Source organism: Durio zibethinus, chromosome 15 (genome assembly GCF_047325235.1).
Source record: "Durio zibethinus cultivar Kanyao isolate XHJ-2024 chromosome 15, ASM4732523v1, whole genome shotgun sequence".
Classification (NCBI taxonomy): Eukaryota; Viridiplantae; Streptophyta; class Magnoliopsida; order Malvales; family Malvaceae; genus Durio; species Durio zibethinus.
This window is the reverse complement of record NC_143176.1, coordinates 6,908,161-6,918,332: the sequence shown is the minus strand read 5'-3', so window position 1 is coordinate 6,918,332 and position 10,172 is coordinate 6,908,161. Positions and strand designations below refer to the sequence as shown.

Genomic DNA, 10,172 nt, shown 5'->3' with positions numbered 1-10,172 from the left:
AAATATAATAAAGTGATAAAATTATACCAAAAATAGTAATATATATTTATATAGATCCCTCAATTTAGTATAGTGATAAATTTGACAATTTAATCTTAAAAATATTATTTGTTTTCCTCCTTTAACAATTCTAAGTTTTGACTTCTAATATCAAGATTAATTCTCCTTTTGCAAGAATCGACTTAAGACTGCTAAGCAGAACATATATACTAATACCATTTCAATCCAACATTTTCCATGAACTTAGTTGTTTTTATTTATTAGTATTATGGTAAGTATTTAACTCGGTAAGATCCACCATCTTTAAATAAAGCAACCTCTACACCATCAACTAGGGAAACTTAGTTTTGACTAATTTTTTTGAAAAAAATCAATATAATTGAACGAAATTAAGATGCATGGAATTCCTATAGCAATTCTTATGCTACAAAATAATATGTGGTTTGTCTAATGTCTAGAGAGAGCAAGAAATGCTATTCAACTGAAATTCAGAATTGATGAATTTTCAAGTAACTTCCTTACAGAAACACAAAGATAATTAAACTGCACCCATTGCTGTTTTAAAAGATCCTTGTTTTCAAGTCTGCTGGTGGAAAGGACAACAAACTATAAACTTTTAGCTGATAAACAAAGACATAAATAAACAGGAATGCAGTCTTATGTACCCTCATAGAAATTTGCATTCTAATATGATCGCAATATTTGGCTGCAAGTCTATGAAGTTGGGTAAGGTTTGTGAAATGCTGCAGCAAATTACGAACTGCTTCATTTACTGGCATCTTCTGAAACTGACATTCATTTCTTCATCTCCCTCCTCTGAAAAAGGTGTTTTCAACTCCATTGTCTATACCACAATATATGACTACCAATTGGCCATGTAGTTTGTTGAGCATTGACAGACTTTTCCACTAAATTGTCATCAAATGATCGGATTGCCTGCAAAACAAATTAAAGCATGGCATGTGAAGAACAAGAAGCATGTTTAATTCAGTATATTGAAATAATAACGCAACAAGGACCATTGAATGAACCCAATAAGAAAGACTGCCACTCAATAGAACAGGGAATTAATATTGTCAGCCAATTACATTTTCAATTTCATTAGGAATTAAAACAAACACATGGATGACAAATTTCAATTGAAATCCATAACAAGTCCCCTTGAACAGATGAGATTAATATTGCATAATCAATAAAGCTGAAAGAGGAAATAAAAGCATGAAAAATATATAACAGATGAACCTCTCTGTTCATAAGCTTATCCAAGTTCAGCTATACAAAAGGCAGGGCTGCTTTTTATACTTTATATTGAGACTTTGGGTGCGTAGCGTACCTCTGTTTTGGCATGCCCAGATTCCTCTGAATCAACACTAAAGCTTGTGGTTATATTGGGACAACCTATTACAGTTAAATGACACAAAGATGGGAATACGAAATGACAACCCACAGGGCTGAACCTCACAAGGTGTGGTAGCCCTGAAAGGCTTAAGGTGTACAATTGAGGTAGCTGTATCACTTTCTGTTTTTCCTCGCAACCATTTGCCTCATCTCCTGATTGTTCAAATACTTGTTCTAATTTGGAGACGTTGTAAACATCTAGCTTTTGTAGTTTTGAAAGGCCATGAGCAACACTCACCGGAAAGAGACATTTCAAGTTTTCACATGAATAAATGTGTATTACAGTCAGATTAGGGAAGCATAGAGGTTGGAGATGATGACCTTGTGATGAAGTTTGACCATCCTTTTCAATAATTTGCTCCAATTCCTCACACTCAGATATCCATAAAAAGCTCAATTGTGGCAAATTCCAAGCGATGGTGGATGATAAGATATATCTTAACCTTCTGCATTTATGGACATCCAATTTAGTGAGGTTTTGAAAGTTGACAACCTCAATGGGATCCTTCCATGCCACCTGCAATTCAGGTAGATCGAATAAACTTAGTTCCCTCAAACTTGAAAGATTATATTCACCATCAACTAACTCTTCAAAATTAGTAATAGTTAAATATTCTGTGTTGGGTAATTTTTGTCCCAATTCAAGAACTATCATATTGCACAATTACTTCCTTTCTCTCATATTCTCAAATCCTAACACCTGTAATCATATCATTTAACTATCAATTCAAAAAATGTAAAAAGTAACTAAAAACTTATTTATTCTTTATTTATTAATTTTTATATAAATTTTTCATTTTAAAAGCCCTATCATTAAATTAAACATATTGCTTTAAAGGCCCATTTAAACCATGATTAAATGAAAGAACCAATATAAGTAAATCTAATGTGAATTAAGTTTAGAACTTAAGTTATTTCCACTAATGGAATTATGCATAACAATTTTTCTACTTTTCCCCAATATTCATACATTATTTTCTAATCACTATTTCTTTTATTATAAGTTCAATTTCCATTTAAATCTTTTCTGTTTTAGTACCAACATTGTGTGTCTAGCAATCAAACAATGTTGATTTCTTCATACTACTATAATTCTTATTTTTATGTTTAAACTTCTTAAATTTTTTATTCTAATCAATTAAAATTTAGAAAAATCCTTAATTTAGGACTATATCTCTTATAATTATTGTAGTACAATTAACTAATTATAATTTAGTATTGTGCAGGGCCCATCACAAAATTATTTAGAAGCCACACTTATAAGTGGTGGCTACATAATTCTTAATTGCGATTGACTAACTATAATATTGTAACAAAAAGAATTGTGAATGAAATACACTCAATTCATTAATTTAAGTCAAAGACAAATAATTTAATTAAAATATAAAACAACAGTTTGAAAGGAGTAGTACTATATCATGAATAAAAATGAATCCATATGACATGTGTAAAAACACAAAGTACTAGTACATACTACATAGGGCTTTTCAATGTATCTAAGAAATAAAGATTGTTCTATAACTTATTTTAAAGAAAAATAAAAAAAAAAAAAACCTAAAGTAAAATTTATATACATATTTTAGTAAAAAAAACAAATATATATTTTCTTATGTGTTGAAATATTTATAAAAATATTATTAATTTTAATTAATTTTTTGATTTGGTTTAATTTTCAACTCAAAACTAAATTATTAATTCAGTTTGGTTTGAAAAGTTTCTAGTGTTAAACTAAACTAAGCCAAATCACCTAGTTTAGCTTGGTTTTTCTGTTTTGACCAAATAAAGCTCACCCTACTCTCAATAGTGCTAAATGATGACATTAAGGGTTTTTTAGTTCATGGTATTAATTATTTATGTTTTTACGAGAAGAAATAACAAAATTTTGTGCTACCATGCTATTATTTTTGGACTCCCTGATATGCCTGTCAGGGATAAGGAATCCTTAGAAAACAGGAATAATATTGTTCTGTAGCCCCTATTATGCCAGCAATAATGAATCCTCAGAAAACCGGAATCCAATAGGGAATACTTAGAAAATCCCTCAAATCTTTTTGGATATTTCATTTGAGTGATTTGAAAAATAATGCATTGAGATAAGTGAGTTAATCAAACATAAAACAAGATATGAAATGCATTTTTTTCAATGCATTTCATCAATACAAATGTAATTAAATAATTATTTATTAAATTATTTTTATTGATTTAAATAATAAAACATTGATTTAGTGGTAAAAAAAATTTTCAAAAATTTGATGTTTTAAATTTAAATCTTATTATTTATGAATTTGATTTAATTTTATGTTAAATTTATCTTATATAGAATTTATTGATTTTTAAGCGAAATATTTAAATATAATTATAATTTCTTTTTTATTAATATTTTCATAAAAAATTATATACTTGCAATCGTAGTTAGTAAAATCAAAACTAATTTTAATATTAAAAAATAGAAGATAAATAATGCTAAATAGTATGAACAATATGTTTTCATGAGAAGAAATAACAAATTTGCGGTATTAATTATTTAAGGCTTTTTTATGAGGAGAAATGACTATTTAGCATTTTATGCAATAATTAATTGAACTTAAAATGATCTTCTAGCTACATATTTCCTAAAAACTCAATCTCTTAAAACATTAAAATAACTAAATGAGATCGATATAAACAACTCAAGAAACTAATTATAGTAAATTCCTAAAAATTGAAAACAAAAAGTAATAACATATTTAGAATGGACAATTCCTATTTCAAATGTAAAGAAAAAGACAACTAGCAAAAAAAATGTCAATGAAAATTAAAGTAAATTACACCTTACATCCATGACTTTTGTACAATATTTCATTTTCATTCATGGTTTTAAGTAAAATTTAAAATTTTCATTCACGAATTTTTTAAAATATTCCAAATTCATCAATTTCAACAATTAATCATTAAAATTTGACTAAATTTGTCATTTCAAAATATTGTACATGTGTATAACCATGTAAACATGCACATGATAAAAAGGTGAGAGTTTATTTGTAACTTTTTAAGTTGAAATTCTTGTCATATGCACATCCATGTGACATTAAAAAAGATTTGTTCTATTAATTTTTTAATAATGATTGATGTAATAGATGAATTTATAATATTTTAAAAGGTGTAAATGAAAAAATTGTTTCATAAGATTGTGGATGAAAATAAAATAATATTGCACAAAGATTATAGATGCCTAATGCATTTTAATAGTGACAACTATCTTAAAAGTCTACAATTGAGATTTTAATTATCACTACTTAAGTAAGGAGAAGTAGATTCACATTAATTTTACCCAAAGTGATACAAAGTTTATCTTTTAAATATTATAGCACTGGAAAACTTTTCGGTCACCAACTTATCAAGAAAATAAATTCAATCAACGATATTAACACTATGTAGTCAAATTATTTTACTTTCTTAGTGTTTGCTTCCAAAAATAAATTATAAAAAAGGTTTTATTTAAGAACAAAAGAATTTTCTCTCCCAATTTAAATGGATTAAGTTTCCATTTTTTTTCTTTCGGCTCTCTTATCTATTCTTCCATTCTTTATATTCTTCCTACAAAGTATAGTTGAAAGTGTAAAACCACAAATAAATAGGCTTACCCGTATTTTAGGCGAAATGATAAAAGGAGTCAATTGTGGACAATCATCCACACACAACTCTTGTAAAGATGGCAGCGTGAGTACAATGTCATTTCCATCCCTTCCTTTTAATTCAGGCAATCTTTCCAATGTAACCTTATTCAGCTGCGGAAGACCTTCAGCCATTGATATTGGAAAAGTATATTCCAATCGAGAGCAATCCCCAATGCTAAGTGTTGTCAATTTCTCCAAAATTTGACCATGCGACAATGAGGAAAGAGATGTCAAGTTATTGCAGCCACATATATATACTTCCCTTAGACTGCGGAGATTGATGTTTGACACCGTTTTGGGAATTATTTCTTCCAATTCCAAGCATAAGGATATGTTCAGGGTTTCCAGTTGTCCAAGACTTTCAGCAACATACGTTGGGAAGAGATATCTCAATTTATTGCAGTAGTCTATTGTTACAACCTTCAAGCTTTGTAAGCTTACATGATGACTGGGTCCTAGTTGTATGCTCCTCAATTCAACAATCTGAAATAGCACTTGCATCTCATCATAAATTCTATAAACCGTGACTAAAATTTGACAAACTATAGCATCTTCGAATCATGTGTATGTACGTCCATGTGAACGTTCATGTGGTAAGATGGTATTCTTTGACTTTTTAATTAAAACTCAAAATTTTCATTCACTAGTTTTTAAATTCAAATTCATCAATTTGAACAATCAATCATTAAATTTTGACTAAATTTATCATCTCAAAATATTTTGTGTATTTTTTAAACTTTTTAAGTTGAAATTCATGTCATATGCACATTCATGTAACATTGAAAATGATATGTTCTATTAATTTTTTTAACCATGATTGGTGTAATAGATGAATTTAAAATATTTTAAGAAGTTTTAAATGAAAAACTTGGGTTTTATAAGATCATGGATGAAAGTAAAATAATATTGCACAAAGCTTATGGATGCCTAATGCATTTTAGCAGTGACTGCTATCATAAAAGTCCACAGTTGATATTTTAATGATCATTATTTAAGTAAGGAAAAGTAGATTCACATTAGTTTTATGCAAAGTGATGCAAAGTCTATTTTTTGAATATTGTAGCACTTGAAAACTTTTCAGTCAATGACATTAACACTATGTAGTTAAATTATTTTACTTTCTTAGTGTTTGATTCCAAAGATAAAATATAGGAAAAAATCATTAGAAGAAAATTTATAAAAAAAATTTTATTTAAGGAAAAAAGAATTTTTTTTCTCTCAATTCAAATGGATTAAGTTTCCTTTCTTTTTTTTTTTTTTCGCTGTCTTTCTATTCTTCCACTCTTTCTATTCCTCCTACCAACATAGTTGAAAGAGTAAAAACACAAATAAATAGGCTTACCTGCATTTTCCCCGAAATGATAAATAGTGGATACTCTCTCATTTTCAACTCTTGTAAAGATGGCAGCGTGAGTACAATGTCATTTCCATTCCTTCCTTTAAATTCAGGCAAACCGCGCAATGTAACCTTATGCAACTGTGGAAGACCTTCAGCCATTGAGATTGAAAAAGTATATTCCATTCGAGAGCAATCTCGAATCTTAAGTGTTGTCAATTTCTCCAAAATTTGACCATGCGACGGTGAGGAAAGAGATGTCATGTTATTGCAGCCACGTACATATACTTCGCTTAGACTTTGGAGATTGATGTTTGACACTTCCGTTTTGGGAATTATTTCTTCCAATTCCAAGCATGAGGATATGTTCAGCGTTTCCAGTTGCCCAAGACTTATAGCAACAGACGTTGGGAAGAGATATCTCAATTTATTGCAGTTGTCTATTCTTACAACCTTCAAACTTTGTAAGCATACATGATGACTGGGTCCTTGTTGTATGCTCCTCAATTCAGCAATCTGAAATAGCACTTGCATCTCATCACAATATTTAACTACCAACCTTTCAAGACTTTGTAGAATTGGAATTGCACTTGTCATGTTCCAGCAATTATCTGTCATCAAAGTTTTTAATTTGAGCAAAACCCCTTGCGGTTGATGACCACTGCACAGCTCTTCCAATCCACGCATATTTGTTAAAGATAATTCTAACAAATTAGAGAATGCATTGGTTAGCTCCTGCTGCTTTGTAGTATCAATGAGACATTTCATATGCTTGCAACTCTCAAGATCCAGAGAAGTCAGCTTACTGAATACCACTTGGCCCTACTCCAAGCTTGGAACAAGATTTTGGTAACCCACCACATTTTTCAGATTAAGAGATTCTGAAACCTCAAATAACTGCTTGCATGCCTCTATTACAGACCCCTTAATTTTTAAAGATCTCGAGAATGGGCAGATCTCAAAGTCCATCTTCCCTTAATAAAATGAGAAAAGCCAAAGCCAACACATACATAAAACCTTTGTAATTTACAGAACACAAAGTCTCTTGGAATATCTTCAGAATAAACCTCTAAAGATAATATAATCAAGTTTGACAACGAATTCAACTCTGATAGACTGGCAAAGCTTTCTTCTTGAACTGTGTTCTCAGTGGCCCAACTTAAAAATTGACAACCATGCAAGTATAGTTCTTCTAATTTGGACAAGCTTCGTATTAACTGAGAAAGGATTCTCTGTAGTTGTACAGAATATGACAAATCCAACAATTTAAGATTATCCAAATTACCTATTTCTTCTGGCAATTCTTTGATATCAGAGCAACTAAATGAAAGAACTTCAAGTTTCTTCAACTTCCCATGCACTGAGATGTCCAAGAGTTTGCAAGGTTCCAAATGAAGAGTTCTCAGGTTTGTTTGAAACTGAAATGCATCTGGAGATATCAATCTAGAATTCAGAGTGCAAGTTTTCAATGCTTTCATTCCTTCAAAGAATTCACTTGAAGTTATCATGTTCCCATCTCCACCAAGTAAAAGGATTTTGAGATTTGGGCATACCAGTCATTTAGGAAGTTCAACAATCCGACTAGTATTGAAGAAGACTGCATCGTAAGACTCAAGACTTTCTTCCTTTGGCCACATTTCAACAACGTCAGATTTTATCATAAAAGAAAACTCCTTTTTGTTTGATGCTATCCACAAAGCAACATCACGAACCAGCTCATGCAATTTAACATGCCTTTCTCCACAATTTAACAACAAACAAGAATCCTTGATGATGTCCATCGCCGCAAGCACTTCGCTCCTCACTTCTTCAATTGAGCCCATACCTTTACACAACTCTAGTCCCCATGCATATCTCACCAGCTCCTCTACATAAATCTCATGATCTTCAGGAAATAAAGAGCACAACAAGAAACACATCTTGGTCTCCTTATCATTCAAATAATCAAAACTCACCTCAAGAACTAGGTAAACATTTTTTTCATCAATGTCCTCTATGTCATCCAATCTGCGGTTTTCGAGTCTCCTGTATGCTGCTTCTCAGCTATGAAGATTTTTACCTTTTAGAGCACTTCCCAATGTAACTATAGCTATGGGCAAACCCTGACACTTTTTGATAACTTTAGATGCCACATGTTTAATAGCGTCATCAGAAGAGTTATCTAGACCTGCTTTCCTTTCAAATAAAGTCCAAGCTTCATGGTCATTTAGACAACCAAGAAGTATTGTCCTTTGACATTCCATGGTAACACATAGGTGTTGACGGCGTGTTGTTAAAAGAATTTTGCAGCCTTTATGATCATCAGCAAATGGAATTCCTATCTGGTCCTTTAAGTCAATTTTTGCCCAAACATCATCAAGGATTATTAGAATCCTTTTCTCCTTCTGCAGTTTCGACCAGAACTCCTGGATCGATCTTCTTCCTTGGGCATTCTTCATATCGAAATCCAAGTATTTTGCAATTTCATCTTGAATTGTTTCAAAGTTTGGCTTTTGAGACACAGTAGCAATCGCAACTTTGTCAAACAGATTTAATTTTTTGGCATGAATTCCAACTTCACGGACTAGGGTTGTCTTGCCCACCCCTGGCATCCCCCACAATCCAATCATGCTGACCTTGTCGTCCTGTAAGGCTTCAATTATCTGATCGAATCCTTTTTTGAAGATTCAAAAATCATAAAATCCTTGGATGAGAGAAATTCTATGGTTTGATTTGTACTACGTGAACGGTAGCCCACTCGTCCAGGTTGACTAAATTTGGCGATCTTCTCAATAAGCTCACCAATAACAAGAGTGTTCTTCATTGCTTTCTTGCTTAACCAATACCGCCTACTCCAGTTAGGACACCAAATGAAACATCTCATATTTCGTTGCATTTCATTTTCTAGAGTTTCATCAGATAGGATTATGTCTGCCCGTGATAGCAAATCTTTGACATCATCTTCAATTTCTTGAAGTTGCCTTTCAGCATCCTCAATGTCATGTTGCAGCCGATCCCGTGCCTTTTTCAGATCTTCTTTTCTTTTCTTGAGCTTTTCAACATTGTGGTGAAAATGGCAAATGTAATTAAATTGACGTCCTACTGGCTTCGCCACCCAATCCACAAGCAGTGTTCCCACGCAGTTAGAAAGAGCAGACTCACAAAACCCACAACCCATTCTTCACAAGCTCAAGTTGAACAAACTTCTGCCAAACATAAAAATATTGGCCATGAGATAAATTATGGTGAAGATGCTAAAAGAAAATTAAAGAATAATGAAGGTGAACTCTCTAAACATACCAAGCAAGGTGAAGATAGTCCAAAGTGTGACAACCAACTGCTTTTTCTTCAGTTTTCTGCCAAGTAACACTTTTTAAGCACGTTATGAGGCAAGGTGAAGACAATTCAAAGTATGAGAACCAAATGGCTTTCTTCGACACTCTACCAAGCTGAAAACACGTGATAGAAAACAATATTTTTAGATAATTTATAAGGATACATTACTCAGAAAACATGAAATAAAAAAATTTGTGTTGATAGGATAGAAAACCAAAAAAATCGTATCATACTGTAACAGTTAAGCAACCGTCTAAAAACGATTAATTACTTGTTGGGTCAAACAATTTTAGTTGATTTTTTATTTTGGACACCAAACTATAAAAAGTAATGATTTAGTCACCAACATTATAAAGATTTGTTTCTTTGATCATCATACCATTTATCCACTTGGAAAATTCGAACAAAAGAGATTAACAGAACACTCAGCTTCTGATAGCAGAAATGAGCTTTTGCTTTTTTTTTTT

At 31.4% G+C, this 10,172-nt stretch overlaps 1 pseudogene across 1 annotated transcript; it reads right to left on the bottom strand.

The window, feature by feature from the left end:
- Positions 1–376: 376 nt before the first annotated feature.
- LOC149514623 (disease resistance protein UNI-like) lies at positions 377–9,813 on the bottom strand (annotated as a pseudogene). Its single transcript, XR_016327944.1, has 4 exons — positions 6,328–9,813; positions 5,022–5,537; positions 1,334–2,098; positions 377–936 (listed from the first exon to the last, which is right to left on the bottom strand). The product of XR_016327944.1 is annotated as a disease resistance protein UNI-like (transcript).
- Positions 9,814–10,172: the final 359 nt, after the last annotated feature.